This window comes from Hypanus sabinus, chromosome 2 (assembly GCF_030144855.1).
Source record: "Hypanus sabinus isolate sHypSab1 chromosome 2, sHypSab1.hap1, whole genome shotgun sequence".
NCBI lineage: Eukaryota > Metazoa > Chordata > Chondrichthyes > Myliobatiformes > Dasyatidae > Hypanus > Hypanus sabinus.
The window spans coordinates 78340203-78362991 of NC_082707.1; the positions used below are offsets into that span (position 1 = coordinate 78340203).

The 22789-nt window shown below is 44.0% G+C and overlaps 1 long non-coding RNA gene across 3 annotated transcripts in view; it reads left to right on the forward strand.

The window, feature by feature from the left end:
- The first annotated feature begins 6464 nt into the window (after positions 1–6464).
- LOC132380261 (uncharacterized) overlaps positions 6465–22789 on the forward strand; it is a 280768-nt gene continuing 264443 nt past the window's right edge. For all 3 annotated transcript variants that reach the window (XR_009507712.1, XR_009507715.1, XR_009507713.1), the window contains exon 1: positions 6465–6709. This is a non-coding gene — a long non-coding RNA (uncharacterized LOC132380261). The remainder of the gene's footprint in view (positions 6710–22789) is intronic.

Sequence of the window (22789 nt, forward strand, 5' to 3'; positions counted from 1 at the left end):
TACAATTGAGCTAAACCTGGACCCAGCGGGGTTTTGGAGCCTCTTGTCAGCTGTGACCAGTCACAGCAAGAAGATGTGAATACATCCATCATTGGGGACCCTGCTACCCAGCATATGCTCTCCTCTCACTGCGGCCATCAGGAAGACAGTACAGGGGTCTTAGGACTCATACCACCAGGTTCAGGAACAATTACTACCCCTCAGCTATCAGGCTCTTGAACCAAAGAAGATAACTTCACTCAACTTCACTAGCCCCATCATTGAAATAATCCCACAACCTATGGATTCACTTACAAGAACTCTTCATCCCATTTTCTTGATTAACTGCAGGAAGCCAGTGGTCCATGTGCCAGTCCTCATCAGGGGATTAGAGGTGAAAAGGGTGAGTAACTTTAATTTCCTCAGCATTATTATTTCAAAGGATCTTTTCTGGGTTCAGCACATAAGTGCCATTACAAAGAAGGCACAGTGGTACCTCTACTTTCTTAGAAGTTTTTGAAGCTAGTGGACACAGTCCAGTCCCTCACAGGTAAAGCTCTCCCCACCATTGAGGACATCTATAATAAGTGATGTCATTGGAAAAGAGCTATCATCAAGGAACCATTCCATATAGGCCATGCTCTCTTCTTGCTGCTGCCACCTGGCAGGAGGTACAACACATGAGATTCTGCAGTTGCTGGAAATCCAAAGCATCACAAACAAAATGCTGGAGGAACTCAGCAGGTCAGTGAGCATCCATGTTTTGGGCCAAGACCCTTCTTCAGACTGGAAAGGAATGGGGAAGATGCCAGAATAAAAATGTGGTGGGTGCTGAGGAAGGAGTACGCCCAGAAGGTGATAAGTGAAGCCAGGTGGGTAGGAAAGAACTGGCTGGAGATACAGGAGTTTTAGGTCCCACATGACCATGTTTAGGAATGATTATTATCTCTCATCCACCAGGCTCCTGAACCAGAATGGATAACTTCATTCACCCCAACACTAACGTTCTAAATTTATTACCAAACCCCAAACAATGGACTTACTTTCAAGGACTCTGTAAATGGTCTTCTCAAGTTATTTATCCATTATTATCATTTTGTTTTTCTCTTTACATTTGCACAGTTTGTTGTCTTTTGCAGATTGGCTGCTTTTATTTGTGTGTAGTTTTTTCATTGAATCTTGTATTTCTTTATTTACTTTGAATGATCATGAGAAAATGAATCTTGGGATAGCACATGGTGAGGCACACTATATCTGCTTTGGTAATAAATTTATTTAAAACACTGAACTTTGTTTTGTATCTTGGTTCAAACATGCCAATTAGAGTGCTAGACAGCTTTGAGATGGGGAGATGTAAAATAATTAACGCCAAGAAGAAAGTGAGAATCATTCTTTATTTACATTTTACGATGTGATAGTAAATTTGATATTAATTTATACTGACATTAAACTCATTTCCAAAAATGTGATCCAATTCTTTTCTGACAGAATAGTCCAAGTAGAAAACTGTCAGCCTGAATCTATTAAGCAGGAGTACTCCGCAGCATTTCAAAAACTTTCACAAAGACACAATTCTCACCATTCTTTGGATGATGCACAACCTGCTGTCATAACTTGTTAGCCTGGTGTTTTGTAGAAAATCTTTTCAGCAGCTGGATATTGGGTATTGGGATTGGATTTGCAAATGAATCATTAAGGCATAGTAAGTCGCAGTCAAAGTGCTGGGAAATGGGATTAATGTCAATTGGTACCTGCTGGCCAGCATGGACATGGTGGGGCAAATTACCTACTTCTGCACTGTATGAATCTATGATCTTTGGAAAATAAATTCATGAAAAGAAATAGAATCTTGATATTCAATAATCAATGTGATATTTCTATTTGGCAGTCTTAATCTAAATAATTTAGCTGGGTTTTAGAACTGGGCTATCTTCCCTTTCACAAAGTTCCTTCAGACACATTTGAAATTTCTATTGGACAGAATTACTTCTCAAAGAAAGGAAATAACATTTCATAATAGTTACATATTAGGGATTTAAGTTCCTACATACTTAATTGCCAGGTGTTAATGGTATTCTTTAAGTCAGCTTCATGAGCATTGTTCCCTTCAGTGAATGATTTGAATAATCAAAGGTCCAATAATCAAAGCATGAAGTTATTATGACCATATTATGCTCTACTTCATAATGTTTAATGATGACATCTAGCCAGATGACAATAATCACTATTTTGGACTAATGTCAGCCAGATCCTAAAGATTATCTAAAAATACTCAAGAAATATTAGACAACAAGTCTGGCCAATATTTAGATTTCATCTGAAATGCCTGTCATTAGAATACAGAGCAGAATAACTGGTACAAATCTAGAAAGGGTGAAAATCTCAAGTAGAATGTTATTTCAGATTGGCATTACATCTAGTTGTCTGGATTCAGACCAAAGAAGGCTTATTTAGTACCACTAAACACAATACCCTATTCAAGCAGCTATGTACTGGCATTATATCATAGTCTAAATTTAATAAAAAGCGTACGACAGCTATGGCCAAAAAGCAAGAATGCTTTTTCAGTCTACAAAGATCAAACTATCAAAAGAACAAAAATATGCATGGCAAACTAAACCTCAGTTATTATTCAACCAAAGATTCACGATTAGCCCCAAGCTAACATTGTTTTTGAACAAGCTCAAATGGCCATTGGAAGTCTCTCAAGGCCAGTCCCATCATCACATTCCATGCTCTGTCCATCTACATTTACGTTGGCTCGTCAGTAATGCAGCATTTGTGGGCAGGCATTTTACTGGCTCTACTCAATGCTACTCTAAAAGGAAAATGAACAGAGTCTCTGGGGATATGGAAAGTTGAGAGTATAACAATATAATATGGAAAAAATGTGAAGTCATCCACTTTGGATCAACCAAATATAGAGATGCAAATTATTTTATAAAATGGTGGGAAGTTGAAAGTTGTTGACGATCATAGGGTCATGGATTGCTCATAGATCAGTTACTCCAGTGGATGATAAAAATTTGGAACTCACTGCTTAAAATAGCAAGGGAGACAAAATTATCATCATACTTATGGCCTAATTGTATATTTACTTTAAGACCCAGGAAGGTGAAATTAAAATGGGTGGCTTCTCTTTATCAACTGGAATGGATATGATGGGTTGAGATAACCTTCTGCTCTGTGATATATATTCTACTGTTCTATGACTCCTCAACCTGAGAATGTCAAAGCTGTTATATGGTAAGACAATTCGCCATCTCATGGGCCATTTTCTGGCCTTCATCATAGGTCAAGTCCCAAAAAGACATTAAACAGATGGTTTGGAACTATGCATGTAAAATTGCTTATGCATATGCATTGCTAACTACTTGTCCACATGATTGTGTACTGTATGCGATAGCTTGGATGAAACCTGGTGCCTTTCCCCTTACCTCTCATGGACATATAATCAAAAATTCCAAGCCCTTGCTCTTTAAGTGTCTGTGAGGAGCCACCTCTGATTCACAGTCTCTCCCTTGTGTATGTGATGCATCTGCTGTGAGTGGGAGAAATCGCATGTGTTGAATTGGTGGCTGGAAATTTGTTTGGGATAGCCAGGAAGGAGAGTCATGTTATTTGAAAAAAGCTGGTTGGCAGATCAGAGGGGGAGGGGTGAAGGAGGTAGGTCAGGTGAAGATTGATTTGGACTGGTTGATGTATCATTGGAAATATTGGGCAGGGGATCAGTGGGTGTGGAGGATGAGGAATTAATTAAGTGATCAGCCTGCATGTTGTTTGGGAAGGCAATTCAGGGGTCATAAAGGAGAGAGAAGGATTGTGCAAGAGCATAGAAAGAGCTTGCTGATATGCTAGTGTATAATTGGACATATATTTGAAGTTCATAGTCCATTCAAAACAGTTCCCTTAAAAGAACAAACATACAGGCATGAATTAAGGTGACTGAATTCTTGATTCCTTCAACATCTTTGGTCTAAAATCATGGAGGTGTGACCTCAGTGTACATTTACTAATGAGGGATAATGCTGTGTACATCTGGGCTGTTTTGTAAGTTAATAGATCAGGTGCACACTGCAATTGTTAGTTTCATGGTGTTCAAAGTCCATAACTTTCCATTGTGGCTGAGCTTTATTGAAACTGAGTCACATGGTACACAAAAATGCAGCACGGTGTAATCCAGGCATTTGTTGTTGCCATTTAAGTATGTGATTGACCTTGCTAATTCTCTAATGGATCACCAAAATTACGAGTGGAAGCAGCATTGCCTGATCCTTGGGTGACTGTTATCAAGAGAGAGATCAAGAGATCGAGATCCTTTAACGTCACTTCATGTAAACAGTGTAAAGGGGAATGAAGTAATTATTACTCCAGATCCAGTGCAGCAAAATAAAAAGTACAAAAGATAAAGTACACAATAATAATAAAAACACAGTAAGTATAAACACTTAAGATAGCTTATATACATAGATTGATTTTATGCTCATAAAGTGACACTAGGTTGTACATAAGGCGACTGACAGGAAATAATAAAGTGGTGGTGGAGTTAATGGGTGGAGGTGTTGATTAGTCTTATTGCTTGGGGAAAGTAACTGTTCTTGAGTCTGGTGGTCCTGGCATGGATGCTATGTAGCCTCCTCCCTGATGGGAGTGGGACAGACAGTTCATGAGTAGGGTGGGTGGGATCTTTCATGATGTTACTGGCCCATTTCCGGCTCCTTATTGGATATATTTCCTTGATGACAGGTAGGCTGGTGCCAGTGATGCGCCAGACAGTTTTGACTATGTGTTGCAGACTCTTCCTGACCACCACGGTGCAGTTTCCACTTTGAGCAGTGATACAGCTGTGCATCTGTAGAACAACATGAGTATGTTTGTACAAAGTCTAGCTGGCTTCAACCTCCTCAGAAAATAGATGTGTTGGTGAGCTCTCTTGACTGTATAGGATGTGTTCTGGGACAATGAGAGGTTGTGTGCGATATATGCACTCGCGAAAGTTTGAAGCTGCTTGCATTTTCTGCTGCTGTGCTTCTGACGTAAGGGGTGTAAGTGGTGCAAGTTGTAACATAGAACATAGAAATCTACAGCACATTACAGGCCCTTCAGCCCACAATGTTGTGCTGACCACGTAATCTACTCTAGAAACTGCCTAGAATTTCTCTAGTGCGTAGCCCTCTACTTTCCTAAGCTCCATGTACCTATCTAAGAGGCTCTTAAAGGACACTATTGTATCCGCTTCCACCACTGCCACCAGCAGGGCTTTCCACATACCCACAATGCAATGTGTGAAAAACTTACCCTGACACCCCCTCAGTACCCATTTCCAAACACCTTAAAACCATGCCCCCTCATGTTAGCCACTTTAGCCCTGGGAAAAAGCCTCTGGCTATCCATACAATCAATGCGCTTCATCATCTTATACACCTTTATCAGGTCACCTCTCATCCATCATCGCTCCAAGGAGTAAAGTTCACCCAACCTATTCTCATAAGGTACGCTCTCCAATCCAGGAAACATCATTGTAAATCTCCTCTGCACTCTCTCTGTAGTACCACTTCTCCTTTGTCTTGTTGACATTGAGGAAGAGGTTATTATGCATCTGTTCGCAAAAGTATGAGTAACCGTTAAGCCGACTGATAGCTTGCTATAAAAAAACACGGGCAGCTGCTTTTCTCTAATATCTCCAGCAGTCTAATATTTACCAAAATTTACCGGACACATCAAAAAGTTATGTACATATGGTTTTTCTGTCTAAGTATTTGATACAGCACTGGTGCTTCCCTCTTCAGTTTGGCCTGCCCTGCCTTTATGGTTCTGCATAATATATCATATATTAACCCTCTGGAGCCTATCGCCTGGACCAACAAACAATTTAAAATAATGGGAATTATCTTGTCTTTGAGTAAATTATGCAGAGAATAGTATTTTATTGCTTTATTTTCCTTGGATGGATAGATTTGCCTATTTATCTTGCACTCTTCCAGTCCCTTTGGGCCATTATATTTCAGAGTGATTAAATCTCTAGCTCGTTGGAATTAGGCTATAATTTTAATAGAATGGAAACAGAGGATTGTGATACACTAAATTCTTGTCTGTAAATCTACACATTGAAAGAAATAGTTCCAGGATTTCAAAGCAGTAAAAAACTAATATTATCTATTTTCTGCGGAACTGATTTACAGGATAATTTTCTTTATTAATTAATAAATAACTTCATGGTGATGTAATTCTGCCAAGACAAAAAAAAAGTATTTTATTTATCAGTTATCAGGAATCAAGACTTCATTTAAATTTCACTCCCTTTGTTATTGTAATTGAAGTTCTAAATTCAGTCCCAGTTTGCATTGAGTAAGTTGGCACAATGGTTACTCAAACCAATTAATGGGCCATAAGCCAAATACTTTGCAATCATTTGCAATATAAGATGATTAGCATATGGTTACAGAGGGTAACTGGTAGCTGTGTTACTATACTCCAGCATTTGAAAGACACTGAAGGGGAAAAGGAAAGTGAGAAAAGTTTCAAAATTAATTAAGATTCCAATCTTGAGAGCAAAGTACTAAGTCTTAACTTTGTCTAGCAGAGTGTTTAGTAAGCACAGTTAATAAGACTAACCTATTAGATTTGTGCCGCTCTAATTGATCTTAAAATATGTAAAGAGTCGAATTCTCACATGTGAAGATGGCTGAAGATTTAAAATAGGCATTGAGCCGCTTTCGGAGAAGTCACGGTAAGAAACAAAATGCAACAGCTTAGCTGCATTATTGCAATGTGAAGTTCATTGGTACAGAGTACAACAGACGTTTACTTGCTTTAATAAAACCAACCAACTCTGATTACAAACAGTGAATATTTCTGCAGGTTACGACTGCCAGCCATGTAGCTTTGACAATAATATACAACCATTTGCTGAAGCTATAGTAAGAGATCAGTGGCAATACAAGGCAAGATTAGGTAGAAGGTTCTGTTCAACTGGAAAATAACAAATGCAAATCCTACATTTAAGAGGGGGGCAATTTAGAAATTGCACATCAGCTGGCTTTAACAACTGTCATGAGGAAAATGTTGAAAGCTATTATTAAAGACATTGTGGGAGTGTAGTCAAGCAATGTCAATGTGTTTCTGTGAAAAAGAAAATCACTTTTGACCAGTCTTTGGCAATCTTTGAATATGTAACACATGCTGTGGATATAGAGGTAAATTTGCTTAGATTTCAGGAAAGTATTTGATCAGGTGGCATACCATAGATTATTGCAGAATATAAAAGCTCACATTGGAAGTAATTGGTATGAAGATTGGCTGGCTAACAAGAAACAGTAGATTGGCATGATTGGGACATTCTTCTGGTAGGTAAAATGTAACTAGCTACATGGATCTACCACTTCAATTTTTATGACTTATATAAGTGACTTGTATGAAGACACCATAAGTATAATTTGCTGATGGTGCAAATATAGATAAGAAAGTAAGTCGTGAAGAGGACATACATAGTCAGCTACAAATTGATATGGACAGGTTAAGTGAGTGAACCAAGATCTAAATGAAATGGAGTATAATGTGAGCGATTGAGAAACTGCCAAATTTGAAATTTGAAATTTGCAGTCCTTGGAATATGTAGGCCTCTCCTTCACATGTTCTACCAGTCTGTTGCTGCCAGTACAATCTTCTGTGCAGTGGTGTGCTGGGGCAATGGCATCAACACAGGTGATGTCTACAGGCTCAATAAACTGATTAGAAAGGTTGGCTCTGTTATAGGAATCAAACTGGACACAATGGAGGCCATGGTAGAACAAAGGACCCTACAGAAAATCTTGACAATTCTGGACAATGTATGTCCCTCTGCATGCCACCTTGGTCAAACAAATGAGAAATTTAGTAATAGACTAAGACAACTGTGCTACTCCAATGAGGTAATTTTTACCCTCAGCTATTAGGCTCTATGATGAGTCAGCCTATAGCCAGGGAAGTGATGACCCTCTCCTGTTAGACTGTTTGTGGTACTTTATTTTTTATTCTTTCTTCTTCTCTTCTAATATTTATATCTGTGTACTTGTAATGCTACTGTAACACTGTAATTTCCCTTAGGATCAATAAGGTTTCTATTTATCGATCGATCTAAACTAAAAGAAGCATATTATTTAAATGGTATGAGGTTGCAGCAGGCTGAGATTCAGAGGAATCTGAATATCCCAGCATGATTTACAAAGGACTAGAATGTAGGTACAGCCAGTAACTGGGAAAGTTCACAGTGTTATTGTTTATTGCAGGGGAATTGAATACAAAGATAGGGAAGCTATATGCCAATAGCTTAGAGCATTAGTGTGACTAAATTTGGAACACTCTGTTCAGTGATGATCTCTTTATTTGAGAAAGGATGGCAGAAGTTTGAAAACAGTTCAGAGAGGTTTGCTAGACAGTCATGCTGTGTCTTAAGAGGAAAGGCTTGACATGCTCGGCTCGTCTCTGCTTGAGTTTAGTAGAGTGAGTGGTGATTTAAGCTGAGTTGGAATAGTTCCAAGGCAGAGATAGGTAGATAATTGATAAGCAAGTAAGGTGAAGTGTTACTATGGATGGAAGGGAGCAGGAACTGGGTTTACATACAGATCAGCCATGAGTTTATCATGTGATGGACAGAGTCCACAACTCCTGTTCCAGTTTTGTATGTCAGTATTTAAGAGTGTGCTATTTGCAGGTGAAGGCTCTTGGCCCGAAATGGTGACTGTTTATACTTTTCCATTGATGCTGCCTGGAATGCTGAGTTCATCCAGTATTCTACATGTGGTGCTATTTAATCTTCTGTTAAGGACAGCTGGTGAAATAGGGGAATGGATGGGGAAAGCACTCTGGTTATTTACAACCGTCTGTGACAGAGGAAGCAGTGGAGGGAAGCACAGGGTCCCTGCCACCTGACCTTTCAGTGTTAGGTCAAAGAAACATACTGTATCTACAAGAATAAAATGTGACACAGCTGTTAATTTACTGTAATCATACAACACACTGGAACACAGCTGTATTTTCCACTTTTCCTCAAAACATGGAGGGAGACCATTCAGCCAACTGAAGCTATAACAGCCTTTGGAGTATTCTTATCCAGCACCCTTTAATTTTCTCTGAATCTTTCTTCCTATATTCTCAACAATTTGCCTCCCCACCAGTTCCACCATTTTCCTACACACTGGGAGAGCCCTTAGCAGGCCCGATTAACTTACCACCCAGAAAAGCTTTGAGATTTGGAAGGAAAATGAAACATTCAAAGGGAATCATGCAAACTCCACACAGACAGAAATGCATTTGGGTCACTGGCAGCAGCTCCACAACCCATTTTACCTTACCACTGACATTCTCATTATGTTATAATTGTACATTAACTTACTTAGACAGGATCTTAAAGAGTTGTGAGAAATACCTGTAATTGCACAGACTGTGGCGACCCACTTCCTAGCGCACTCGAACCGGCTCACAAATAGCCAGCGTGCCGGCATAAAGGCCAGTCCCAAAAGGGCGCCAAGTCTGCTTCACCAACAAAGGGAAAAGCCTGCGGGGGATTGTGAGTACGTGCCCCCTACAGTATCTGCGCCCGGGGAGGGCAGGATCAGGGAGGCTTTAAAGCAAGACTGTGAAGTTCGAATAAAATCTTTCTTTAACTGCAGTTTACCGACTCCGTGTCGTTATTTTAGCGCTGCGTGTAGCACACCGCTACAATTGGTGTCCCCGACGGAGATGAAAGACGCCGCATCTGTTCATGCGGTTTCGTTGAAACTGCCAAGCTTCTGGACGCTGCGACCTCACCTATGGTTCCAGCAAGCAGAAGCCCAATTCCACGTTCAGCAGATAACCTCAGAGGACACACGTTACTACTACGTGGTGAGCTCCCTCAACCAGGACACAGTGGCCCAGGTTGAGGAGTTCGTACAGTCTCCCCCAGCGTACGGCAAGTACACGGAATTCAAAGCCCTGCTCCTAAGGACTTTCGGACTCTCACGGCACGGGCGGACTGACCGTTTACTGCACCTGGATGGCTTGGGCGACAGACCTCCATCGGCTTTAATGAATGAGATGTTGTCTCTGGCCGACGGACACACACCCTGCCTCATGTTTGAGCAGGCATTCCTGGAGCAGCTGCCCAAGGACATACGCCTGCTGCTGTCCGATGCGGATTTCAGCGACCCCCGGAAGGTGGCAGCCCGGGTGGACTTGCTGTGGAATGCCAAGAAGGAGAGTGGGGTGTCCGTCACACAGATCACCAGGCCACGCTCCCAGCAGCAAACCAGACCCGGCCCAGCCACAGAGCCCGCTAACCCCAGAGGCAGGGGTGAGGAGACCAACGAACAATGGTGCTTCTACCATCAGCGGTGGGGCGCAGAAGCCCGCCATTGTCGCCCGCCCTGCCAGTTCCCAGGAAATGCCAGGGCCAGCCGCCACTGATGGCTACGGTGGCTGGCCGTCGGGATAGCCTCCTGTATGTGTGGGACAAGAGGTCGGGACGCCGTTTTTTGGTTGACACTGGTGCCGAGATCAGCGTTTTACCTCCGACGAGTTATGACACCTGCAACAGGGCACCGGGTCCCCCCCCGAGGGCCGTGAACAGCAGCACGGTAAGGACCTACGGCACCCGTACGGTGCAGCTACAGTTTCTGCTCCAGCAGGTTCACGTGGGACTTCACACTGGCTGCCGTAGCCCAACTGCTTCTGGGTGCAGATTTTTTGCGGGCTCACAGCCTGCTGGTCAACCTGCCGAGAGACGTTCTCCCTGGGAGAAGCCCAGTTGCCAGCCCACACCTCGACTCCATCACGCTGTCCGACAACAACTTCACCAGAGTCCTGGCGGATTCCCCATCGGTTCTGGCACCGCAGTTCACGGCAGCCATGCCCCGACACGGCATACAGCACCACATCCCGACCCAGGGACCACCCCTCCATGCCCGTGCTCGGCGGCTTCCCCCGGACAAGCTCCGACTGGTGAAGGAGGAGTTCAAGAGGATGGAGGAATTGGGGATCATCCGGCGGTCCGACAGCCCATGGGCCTCCCCCCTGCACATGGTGCCCGAAGCGAAAGGGGGCTGGAGACCATGCGGTGACTACCGCAGGCTGAACGAGGCTACCACACCGGACCGCTACCCTGTGCCGCACATTCAGGACTTTGCAGCAAACCTGCACTGCGCATGGATCTTCTCCAAGGTAGACCTCGTCCGGGGATACTATCAAATCCTGATGCATCCGGATGACGTTCCCAAAACAGCTCTCATCACCCTGTTTGGCCTTTTCAAGTTCCTCCGCATGCCGCTGGGCCTGAAGAATGCTGCACAGACGTTCCATTGGTTAATGGACGCGGTGAGACACGACCTGGACTTCGCATTCATCTATTTGGACGACATCTTCATAGCCAGCAGCCGTCGTCAGGAGCATCTGTCCCACCTCCGCCCAACTGAGTGAGCACGGTCTAACATTCAACCTGGCCAAATGTCAGTTCGGGCTCGACACAATTGACTTCCTGGGCCACAGGATTACTAAAGATGGGGTGACCCCTCTGCCCGCTAAGGTAGACGCGGCCTGCCATTTCCCCCGACCCACCACGATCAAAGGCCTTCAGAAATTCATAAGTATGGTCAATTTCTACCACTGCTTCCTCCCTTCAGCTGCCCAAATCATTGGGTCCGGGCAAAGACATTACCTGGGACGAGGAGTCCGCCGCCGCTTTCATTAAAATGAAAGAAGCCTTGGCAAACGCCACGATGCTAGTGCACCCCAGAGCGGACGTCCCTACCGCCCTCACAGTGGATGCCTCTAACACAGCAGTCGGTGGGGTACTGGAGCAACTCATCGCGGGTCGCTGGCAACCCCTGGCATTTTTCAGCAAACACCTGCGGCCACCCAAGCTCAAATACAGTGCTTTTGACTGGGAACTGTTGGCGCTATACCTGGCAATCCGGCATTTCAGGTACTTTTTAGAAGGTAGGCCCTTCACCGCGTTCATGGACCACAAGCCGCTTACCTTTACGTTCACGAAGGTGTCTGATCCCTGGTCGTCCCGCCAGCAGCGCCATCTGTCCTACATCTCTGAATACACGACGGATGTCCGGCATGTCTCAAGTAAGGACAATGTCGTGGCGGACACGCTCTCTCGCCCTAACATTCATGCCCTTTCCCAAGGGGTAGACTTTGAGGTGCTGGCAGAGGCACAGCAGGCAGACGAGGAGATCCCGAGTTACAGAACCGCAGTCTCCGGTTTGCAGCTCCAGAACCTCCCCGTACGCCCAGGTGAGAGAACCCTACTCTGTGACGTCGCCACCAGCCAGCCCCCATCCTGTCGTCCCGGCACCTTGGCAGTGACGCTTTTTCAACTCCATTCATAACTTAGCGCACCCCTCCATCAGGACAACCATCTGGATGGTCTCCAGCAGGTTCGTTTGGCACGGTCTCTGCAAGCAGGTCAGTGAATGGGCCAAAACGTGCATGCACTGCCAGACGGCCAAGGTGCAGCGGCACACCAAAGCTCTGCTGCAGCAGTTTCACCCCACCCGCCGGCGTTTCGACCACATTCATGTGGTATCGTGGGCCCCCTGCCAGTGTCGCGCAGAGCGTGGCACCTCCTGACTATCGTGGACCGGTTCACAAGATGGCCAGAGGCGATCCCGCTCACCGACACCACCTCCGAATCTTGCGCCTGGGCACTGATCGCCACCTGGGTATCTCGCTTTGGTGTACCAGCCCACATTACCTCCGACTGAGGCGCCCAGTTCACCTCCAGCCTGTGGTCAGCTATGGCCAGCCTTCTGGGGACTCAGCTGCACCACACAACTGCCTACCACCCACAGTCGAACGTCCTGGTGGAGCGTTTCCACCATCACCTGAAGTCGGCTCTCATGGCCCGCCTGAGAGGAGCTAACTGGGTGGACGAGCTTCCCTGGGTCCTACTCAGCATCCGCACGGCACCCAAAGATGATCTGCATGCCTCGTCGGCCGAGTTGGTGTACGGCGCACCCCTGGTCGTCCCAGGGGAGTTCATACCAGCCCCAAGGGGGCAAGAGGAAGAACCCGCAGTAGTCCTGGGCAGACTACGCGAGAGGCTCGACGACCTGGCCCCCATACCCACTTCACAGCATGGGCAGAACCCGACCTGTGTACCCCAAGAACTGCAGAACTGTAAGTTTGTGTTTGTACGAAGGAGCGGGCATCAGGCACCGCTGCAATGGCTCTACAAGGGGCCGTTTACGGTGCTCAGGAACAACGGGTCCACGTTCGTGCTGGACGTGGGGGGGAGAGAGGAGGTTTTCATGGTGGACCGACTCAAACCGGCCCATGTGGACTTGGCACAACCAGTCGAGTTTCTGGCACCGCGGCGCAGAGGCCGACCTCCCAAATAGGGTCCGGCCCAGACTGTGGCCCGGACATTGGGGGGTGTATCACCGGTTCTGGGGGGGGGGTGGTTATGTGGCAACCCACTTCCTAGCGCACTCAAACCAGCTCACAAATAGCCAGCGCGCTGGCACAAAGGCCAGTCCCAAAAGGGTGCCAGGTCTGCTTCACCAACAAAGGGAAAAGCCTGCGGGGGATTGTGAGTACGTGCCCCTACAGCATCTGCGCCCGGGGAGGGCGGGATCAGGGAGGCTTTAAAACAAGGCTGTGAAGTTCAAATAAAATCTTTCTTTAACTGCAGTTTACCGATTCCGTGTCGTTATTTTAGCACTGCGTGTAGCACACCGCTACAATTGTCAATATAACCTCACAAATCTCTAGCCCAGCCACAGTTCCCTCTAAGCTGCATGGGTGCACATCTGGGCTGTAACTGAAATGCTCTTGTGCACATAGCCTTTGTTGTGGCGCAGCTAGCTGTTTCACTTATGTAATGTTTTTTGAAATTCTGCTAATATACCGTAAGTTCCGGACTATAAGCCGCTACTTTTTTCCCACGCTTTGAACACTGCGGCAACACTGCGGCCTATACTACGGTGCGGCTAATGCATGTTTTTTTTTCATGCCGCCAAAAACATTTTGCCTCGTAACAGTAGACCAATAAAATTGATGAGTAGTTAACAGAGGTCCAATGAAATTGTACGATAAATCAAGCGCACTTTCACAATTAAATTATTGTAAATCAGTCAGTTGTACTCACCCTCATCAACATGGAAAACATTCGAAGAAAAGCATATGATGCAGCTTTTAAGTTAAAGGCGATCAATCTGGCGGTTGAAGAAGGAAATCGAACTGCTGCACATAATCTTGGCATAAATGAATCGATGGTGAGACGGTGGAGACGCCAGCGTGAAGAACTGAGTCAATGCAAAAAGACGACAAAAGCTTTCAGAGGTAATCATAGCAGATGGCCTGAACTTGAAAGCTTTCTTGAAGACTGGGTTAACACACAGAGAGCAGGCGGCCGCGGTGTTTCCACCGTGCAGATCAGACTGAAGGCTAAAGCAATCGCCACCAAAATGAAAATTGAAGATTTTAGAGGTGGGCCATCGTGGTGTTTTAGATTTATGAGACGAAAAGGCCTGTCCGTCAGGGTATGCACGACTCTGTGTCAGCAGCTCCCTCCCGACCACGAGGAAAAACTTGCTAACTTCCGCGCATTCACTCAAACAAAGATAGCGGAGAATTCCATCGGGCCAGATGATATCATAAATATGGATGAAGTGCCTTTGGCGTTTGACCTGCCTCTCACTCGGACTGTTAATAAAAAAGGTGACTCGTCCATCACACTGAAAACAGGTGGCCATGAGAGAACGCATTTTACTTGTGTTCTGAGCTGCACAGCATCCAGACTAAAGCTTCCACTGATGGTGATTTTTAAGCGGCTGACAATGAAAGTTCAGTGAAAGCTGCCATCAAGAGTACAAACTCAATTCCAGCTGTGATTCCTGGGGGCACCACGAAGTATTTGCAGCCACTGGACATCAGTGTGAACCGGGCATTTAAAGTGGCGCTGCGCGTTGAGTGGGAGGCTTGGATGACGAGCGGCGAGAAATCCTTTACCAAAACAGGACGCATGTGAAGAGCATCTTTAACTCAAGTCTGCCAGTGGATCCTAAATGTGTGGAGCCGTGTCACAACATCCACCATCATCAACGGGTTTCTAAAGGCTGGACTGTTGCGTGATGAAGAGGACCGCGTGCGTTCAAGTGAGAGCGACAACGAAGAGACTGAAGTGAGTGACGAGATCCTGAGGTTGTTCAATTCGGACACTGAAGAAGAGGACTTTGATGGTTTTAGTGCGCAGGAGGAAGATGAAGAAGGCGATCAATAACTTTTCCTGGTAGGCTGCAGTATAAATATTTTTTTACCAGTCATTAGGAGATATTGGAATGTTGTTCGTGCACTGTTCAGTAAAAAAGTATACGCAACGTAATTTGTGTGTTACCGATATGTATGTATATTTAAAAGTAGCTGTGTTACAGGCACTGTTCGAAAAAAAGCATTTGCAATATGTATTTGTTTATGTTACCATACGGATTTAATTAAAAGTTAAAAAATCCTCACGTGTAATATCTTTCTGTGTAAATATCTTATATTACAACTTGGGACACCTGCGGCTTAAAATCCGGTGTGGCCTGTACAAGTACAAAATTGATTTTCTTTCTAAAATTAGAGCGTGCGGCTTTTAATCAGGTGCGCTCTGAAGTCCGGAATCTACGGTAATTGCGAAATATCTGTAATTAATTATGTGTTAATGAATATAATCCATACATTTTCTAAGTAATAAATGAACCACATTCTTTACTTTGAAACTCTTGAGAACATCAACGCATTTACATTGTCAAGTTATGACACTGTTACAAATTGTAAAAATAAACGCAGAATGGAAGTCGATAGCTCATTCTTAATAAACTGTCAACTCACTGAAAGCCAACATTAAAGTACCTAGCTATATTATGAACTATGACTAAAGCATTGACTCAAAAATATCACAGCAATACTGTCATTTCAAATCTGTCATTTCTGAGAAAGTTAAGATCTGTTCAATTAAGATGTACACAGATATACTGAATTACGTGCTTAGAAACAAAGAATTTGAAGAACTGTCAATTCTTGTTGACATTGTTGGAACACTTCAAGCTTCTAGTGCTCACAGCGAACATGGATTCTGTTTTATGATTTAATCAAATATAAATCCAGAAACAGACTAGAAGTGGAACATTTGGATGATGTAATGAGGGTTAAGGCGTATCTTTCATCTGGATGCAAAATTAATCTGGACAGTCTTTGTAGACAATGGATTTGCAACAGAAACAGATGAGAAAAAAGATTATGAAATGTGAAAGAGTTTTGTTGTACTGTATTTCAAAATACCCTTCAATTAATAAATAAAGTTAAAAGTATGTGATTTTTCAATTTTCATTCTAAATAATCATAATATGTACCATACAAAAACATTTAAAATTCTATGTAATTTTCAGGATGTGTAAAGATTTCCTGCTCCGAGCAGTGGCTGGCCCACAACTGAGAGGAAACATTGACCACAGCTTTACACTGTTCACCCTTAACTCCATAAGACCACTTGGCTCATTGAGTCTGCTCTGCCATTCCATCACGGCTGATTTATTATCCTTCTCAACTCCATTTTCTTGCATTCTCCCTGTAACCTTTGATGTCCTGACTAACAAAGAACCTATTAACCTCTGCTTTAAATATACTCAATGACTTGGCCTCCACAGCCATCCATTGTAATAAATTCTACAGATTCACCACCCCGTGACTGAAGACATTCCTTCTCATCTCCGTTCTAAATAGATGTCCCTCTATTCTGAGGCTCCATCCTCTGGCCCTAGACTATAGGAAACACCCTCTCCAATCCACTCTGTCTAGGCCTTTCAATATTTGACAGGCTTAAATTAGATCCAGCCTCATTCTTCTAAACTCCAGTGAGTATATCCTAGAGCCGTCAAACGCTCCTCATATGTTAACTCTTTCATTCCCAGAATAATTCTTGTGAACCACCTCTGGATCCTCACCAATGCCAGCACATCTTTTCTTAGGCTAAGGGGCTAAAACTGCTTGCAATACTCCATGTGCAGTCTGACCAATGTCTTATAAAACCTCAGCATTACATCCTTGCTCTTATATACTAGTCCTTCCAAAATACAATAAATGCTAACATTGCATTTGCCTTCCTTACCACTGACTCAATCTGCAAATTAACCTATGGGGAATCCTGCATAAGGACTTCCAAGTCCTTTTGCACCTCTCAGTTTTGAATTTTCTCCTTGTTTAGAAAAATAGTATCTGCCTTTATTCCTTCTAAAAAAAACACATGACCATACAATTCCCTTCCCTATATTCCATTGCTAGATTGTCCTTCCTCACAATCTGTCCAATTCTTTCTGTAGCCTCCCTGCTTCTTCAACACTGCATGACCCTCCACTTATCCTTGTATCATCTGCAAACTTGGCCACAAAGTCATCAATCCCGTCATCTGATTTGTTGACATATAATGTGAAATTAACTGGTTCCAATACCGACCCCTCTGGAACACCACTTGTCACGGACAGCCAACCAGAAAAGGCCGCCTTTATTCTGACTCTTTACCTCCTGTCAATCAGCCAATCTTCTACCCATCCTCGCATCTTTCCTGTAGTACCACGGACTCTTATCTTGTTAAGCAATGCCATGTGTGGTACCTTGTCAAAAGCCTTCTGAAAATCCAGGTAAACAACATTCACTGACTCTCTTTTATCTATCCTGCACACTATTTCCTCAAAAATTTCCAACAGATTTGCCTGGTAAAATTTTCACTTAAGGAATCCATGCTAACTTTGCCCTACTTTATCATGTGCCTCATTCCTAATAATGGACTGAAACATTTTCCCAATCACTGAAGTCAGACTAACTGGCCTATAATTTCTTGTCTTCTGCCTCTCTCTCTTCTTAAAGATTGGACTGAAATTTGCAATTTTCTAGTTCTCTAGAACCATTCCAGAATCTAGTGACTGTTGAAAGATCATTACTGATGGCTCTACAATCCCTTTCAGAAGCCTTGGGTATAGCCCTCTGGTCCAGGTGACTTATCTACCTTCAGACTGTTGAGCTTTCCAAGCACCTTCTCCTTAGTAAGAGAAACTACACTCACTTCTTCCCCCGATACTGAATGCAATATATGAACCTATGCATCTGCAGGGTTGCGGCCAAGGGGTGAGCGTGGATACCCGAGGAGCCAATGATCACTCTGACCAAAAACCAGGGATAAGGGCCAATGTGGATCACTCAACTATTTGGTTGGCCAGGACCCAATGGACAGTAGTAGCCAACATTACGACTAACCAATCAGAGCAATAAATTAGACATATACATATATCGTGAACACTCGGTAGAAACCACAGTCAACTATGCACTGACGATGTCACCTTGACTGGTGATGAAATGTTCATGACATAACTTCCAGGCTTAGTGAACAAACCTAGAAACTCCAGCCATTGCTGTTCTGCCATCATCCTTGCTAGAGTCCACTTCTGAGCAACTTTGGCCAGCTCCTCTCTCAGGCTTCTGTAATTTCTTTTACTCCATTGTAATACTGATATATCTGATTTGATCATCTCTCTCTCAACTGCAGGGGTGAATTCTATCATATTAGGTTCCTTAAGCTCCCTAATCAATTCTGGGACATCACACAAAACCCAGTCCAGTATTACCTCTTCCCAAACGGGTTTAACCACAAGCTGCTTTGAAAAGCCATCTTGTAGTTATTCTGCAAATTACCATTCTTGGGATCCAGCACCAACCTGATTTTCCCAATCTACCTGCCTATTGAATTCCCCCATGACTATTGTAACATTGCTCTTATTGCACATCTTTTCTATTTCCCACTGAAATTTATACCCCATGTCCTGGCCTGTGTTCGGGAACCCGAATATAACCCCAACAGGTTCCTTTTCCCTTGTGTTTTCCCAATTGTTCCCATAAGGATTCTACATCTTCTGATCCTATGTCACCTCTTTCTCTGGATTTGATTGCATTTTTTACCAACAAAGCCACCCTACCCCCTCTGCCTACCTGCCTGTTCTTTCAATACAGGATGTATTCCTCGATATTAACCTCACAGCTATGATCTTCTTTGAGCCACGTCTCAGTGATACCCGTAACGTCACACCTGCCAATCTCTAACTGCACTACAATACCATCTACTTTATTCCGTATTCTGTGTGCGTTCAAATATAACACCTTCAGTCCTCTATTCATCACCATTTTCAATGTTGACCCCATGTTACACTTCATCTCATCCAACTGACTGTAATTTTGTCCAAACATCTGCCTGTCCATCCTCAGAGTCTCACTACACACTGCATTGACTTGAATACCAGCTGCCCCATCCTCAGCCCTATCACTCCAGCTCCCATCCCCTTGCCAACTTAGTTTAAGTCCTCCCCTACAGCTGCAGTATACTTACCCACAAGGATATTGGCCTGCCTCAGTTTAAGGTGTAAATCGTCCTTTCAGTACAGATCATACCTTTTACAGACACTACAGATTTTTTACCAAAGATCCAGAAATCGGAAACCCTGCCCCTGCACCACTTTTCCTCCTTTCTATCAAAGTTATTGGTGCCAATATGCACCACAACCCCTGTTCATTCTTTGTTTTTCTTTTAAACATATTTTTTACAATCGTAAGATCCTGCTGGACATTAAGAACATGAGGTATTGCAGGTGTACCATTTCAGTGAGATGCTCATTGCTCAAGTAATTGAAGCAGCTGGACTTGTTGGACTTGATACTGCTTGCGACAGAGAGGCATTGCTGAGTGAAGGAGGTGTGCAGTCTAACAGCGAATGATCATCTTAGTCACTTCACTTGTGTTTGCAAGACCCTTTTGGGCATTGGTGGTGTGCAATGTTGCAAGTCCAATTTATTGGTTTATTGACGAATGATGGGGTAACTGCACGACCTCTGTTGTAGACGACTAGGCCTCAGGCTGCGGCATCGCCTGTTTGCAGCCACCCAGAGGGAGGCATTAGAGTCGGGCACTCCATCAGGGTGGCAGCGACACTGTGACATGGTGTTCATGTTGGAGTTGGTGCTGCCCCCAAGTGTTTGCTCAGCAGAAGACAAGCTGTTTTGTTTTCGAATGCAAACCGCTGCAACATTCTGAGACTCAAGCACTTGGACTATATTTTTCTGTGTGACTGTATTTTCCTGCTATCTTATATGTGCTATATGTGCTGTATGGCTGTTGATACTGAGTTTTGTACCCTGGCTCCAGAGTAATGCTATTTTATTTGATTGTATTTATGTGTATTCATGTGTGATTGAATGACAATTGAACTTGAACTTGAACTCTGGAGAATCTTCTGCAGCCATTCTGAGACAGCCTGACCCTACCATCTGGGAAGCAACACAGCATGCTGACTTCTCTTTCACGGCCACGAAGTCTCCTGTCTATTCCCAAACTATCGAGTCTCCTATCACTACCATTCTGGGGACTTTCTTCCCCTACTGAACCTCAGAGCCTGTCACGGTGCCACTGGCCCTGATAGTTCTCCTCCCCCTCCCCCTACTGTATCCAAAGTACTGGTTACTCAGGGGGATGGCTACTGGGGAATCCTGCCCTGACTGCTTACTCCCCTCACTTCTCCACCTACTATCTGAAGCCTGCACTTCTGGGTGTGACGACCTTAGTAAATGATTCATTTATGAGGTGTTTGGCCTCCAGGATGGCACTGAATGCAACTAACTCCGGTTCCAGTTCCTTGACCTTGTCAGTCAGGAGCTGAAGTTGGGTGCACTTCCTGCATATATATAGTCATCAGAGAGATGTGGCTATCCTGAAATCAGACAGGATGCGGCACAGTAGGGAAGGAAAAGGAGTGGGAGAGCTATAGTGATAGGGGATTCGATTGTAAGGGGAATAGATCGGCTTTTCTGCAGCCACAAACGAGACTCCAGGATGGTACGTTGCCTTCCTGTTGCAAGGGTCAAGGATGTCTCCGAGCGGCTGCAGGACATTCTGGAATGGGAGGGTGAACAGCTAGTGGTTGTGGTGCACAAAGGTACCAACGATATAGGTAAAAAACGGGATGAGGTCCTACAATGTGAATTTAGGGAGTTAGGAGATAAACTAAAAAGTAGGACCACAAAAGTAGTAATCTCTGGATTACTACCAGTGCCACGTGCTAGTAAGAGTAGAAATAGAAGGATATTTCAGATGAATATGTGGCTTGAAAAATGGTGCAAGAGGGAGGGATTAAAATTTCTGGCGCATTGGAACCAGTTCTGGGGGAGGTGGGACCGGTATAAACAGGACAGTCTGCACCTGGGCTGGACTGGAACCAATGTCCGAGAGGGCGTGTTTGCTACTGCTGTTCAGGAGGCTTTAAACTAATGTGGCAGGGGGATGGGAACAAGTGCAGAGAGACAGAGGGGTGTAAAATGAGGGTAGAAGCAAAAAGTAGTAAGGTGAAAAGTAAAAGTAGCAGGCAGGCAAATCCAGGGCAAAAAGCAAAAAGAGTCACTTTTCAACATAATTGTATAAGGGCTAAGAGTGTTGTAAAAACAAGCCTGAAGGCTTTGTGTGTCAATGCGAGGAGCATTTGTAACAAGGTGGATGAATTGAATGTGCAGATAGTTATTAATGAATATGATATAGTTGGGATCACAGAGACATGGCTCCAGGGTGACCAAGGATGGGAGCTCAACATCCAGGGATATTCAATATTCAGGAGGGATAGACAGGAAAGAAAAGGAGGTGGGGTAGCATTGCTGGTTAGAGAGGAGATTAACACAATAGAAAGGAAGGATATTAGCCTGGAGGATGTGGAATCGATATGGGTAGAGCTGCATAACACTAAGGGGCAGAAAACGCTGGTGGGAGTTGTGTACAAACCACCTAACAGTAGTAGTGAGGTTGGGGATGGCATTAAACAGGAAATTAGAAATGCGTGCAATAAAGGAACAGTAGTTATAATGGGTGACTTCAATCTACATATAGATTGGGTGAACCAAATTGGTAAGGGTGCTGAGGAAGAGGATTTCTTGGAATGTATGCGGGATGGTTTTCTGAACCAACATGTTGATGAACCAACTAGAGAGCAGGCCATTCTAGATTGGGTATTGAGCAATGAGGAAGGGTTAGTAAGCAATCTTGTCGTGCGAGGCCCCTTGGGTAAGAGTGACCATAATATGGTGGAATTCTTCATTAAGATAGAGAGTGACATAGTTAATTCAGAAACAAAGGTTCTGAACTTAAAGAAGGGTAACTTTGAAGGTATGAGACGTGAATTAGCTAAGATAGACTGGCAAATGATACTTCTAGGGTTGACGGTGGATATGCTATGGCAAGCATTTAAAGACCGCATGGATGAACTACAACAATTGTTCATCCCAGTTTGGCAAAAGAATGAACCAGGGAAGGTAGTGCACCCGTGGCTGACAAGGGAAATTAGGGATAGTATCAAGTCCAAAGAAGAAACATAAATTAGCAAAAAAAAGTGGCACACCTGAGGACTGGGAGAAATTCAGAGACCAGCAGAGGAGGACAAAGGGCTTAATTAGGAAAGGGAAAAAAGATTATGAGGGAAAGCTGGCAGGGAACATAAAAACTGACTGTAAAAGGTTTTATAGATATGTGAAAATAAAAAGATTGGTTAAGACGTATGTAGGTCCTTTACAGTCAGAAACAGGTGAATTGATCATAGGGAACAAAGACATGGCAGACCAATTGAATAACTACTTTGGTTCTGTCTTCACTAAGGAGGACATAAATAATCTTCCGGAAATAGTAAGGGGCCGAGGGTCTAGTGAGATGGAGGAACTGAGAGAAATACATGTTAGTAGGGAAATGGTGTTAGGTAAATTGAAGGGATTAAAGACAGATAAATCCC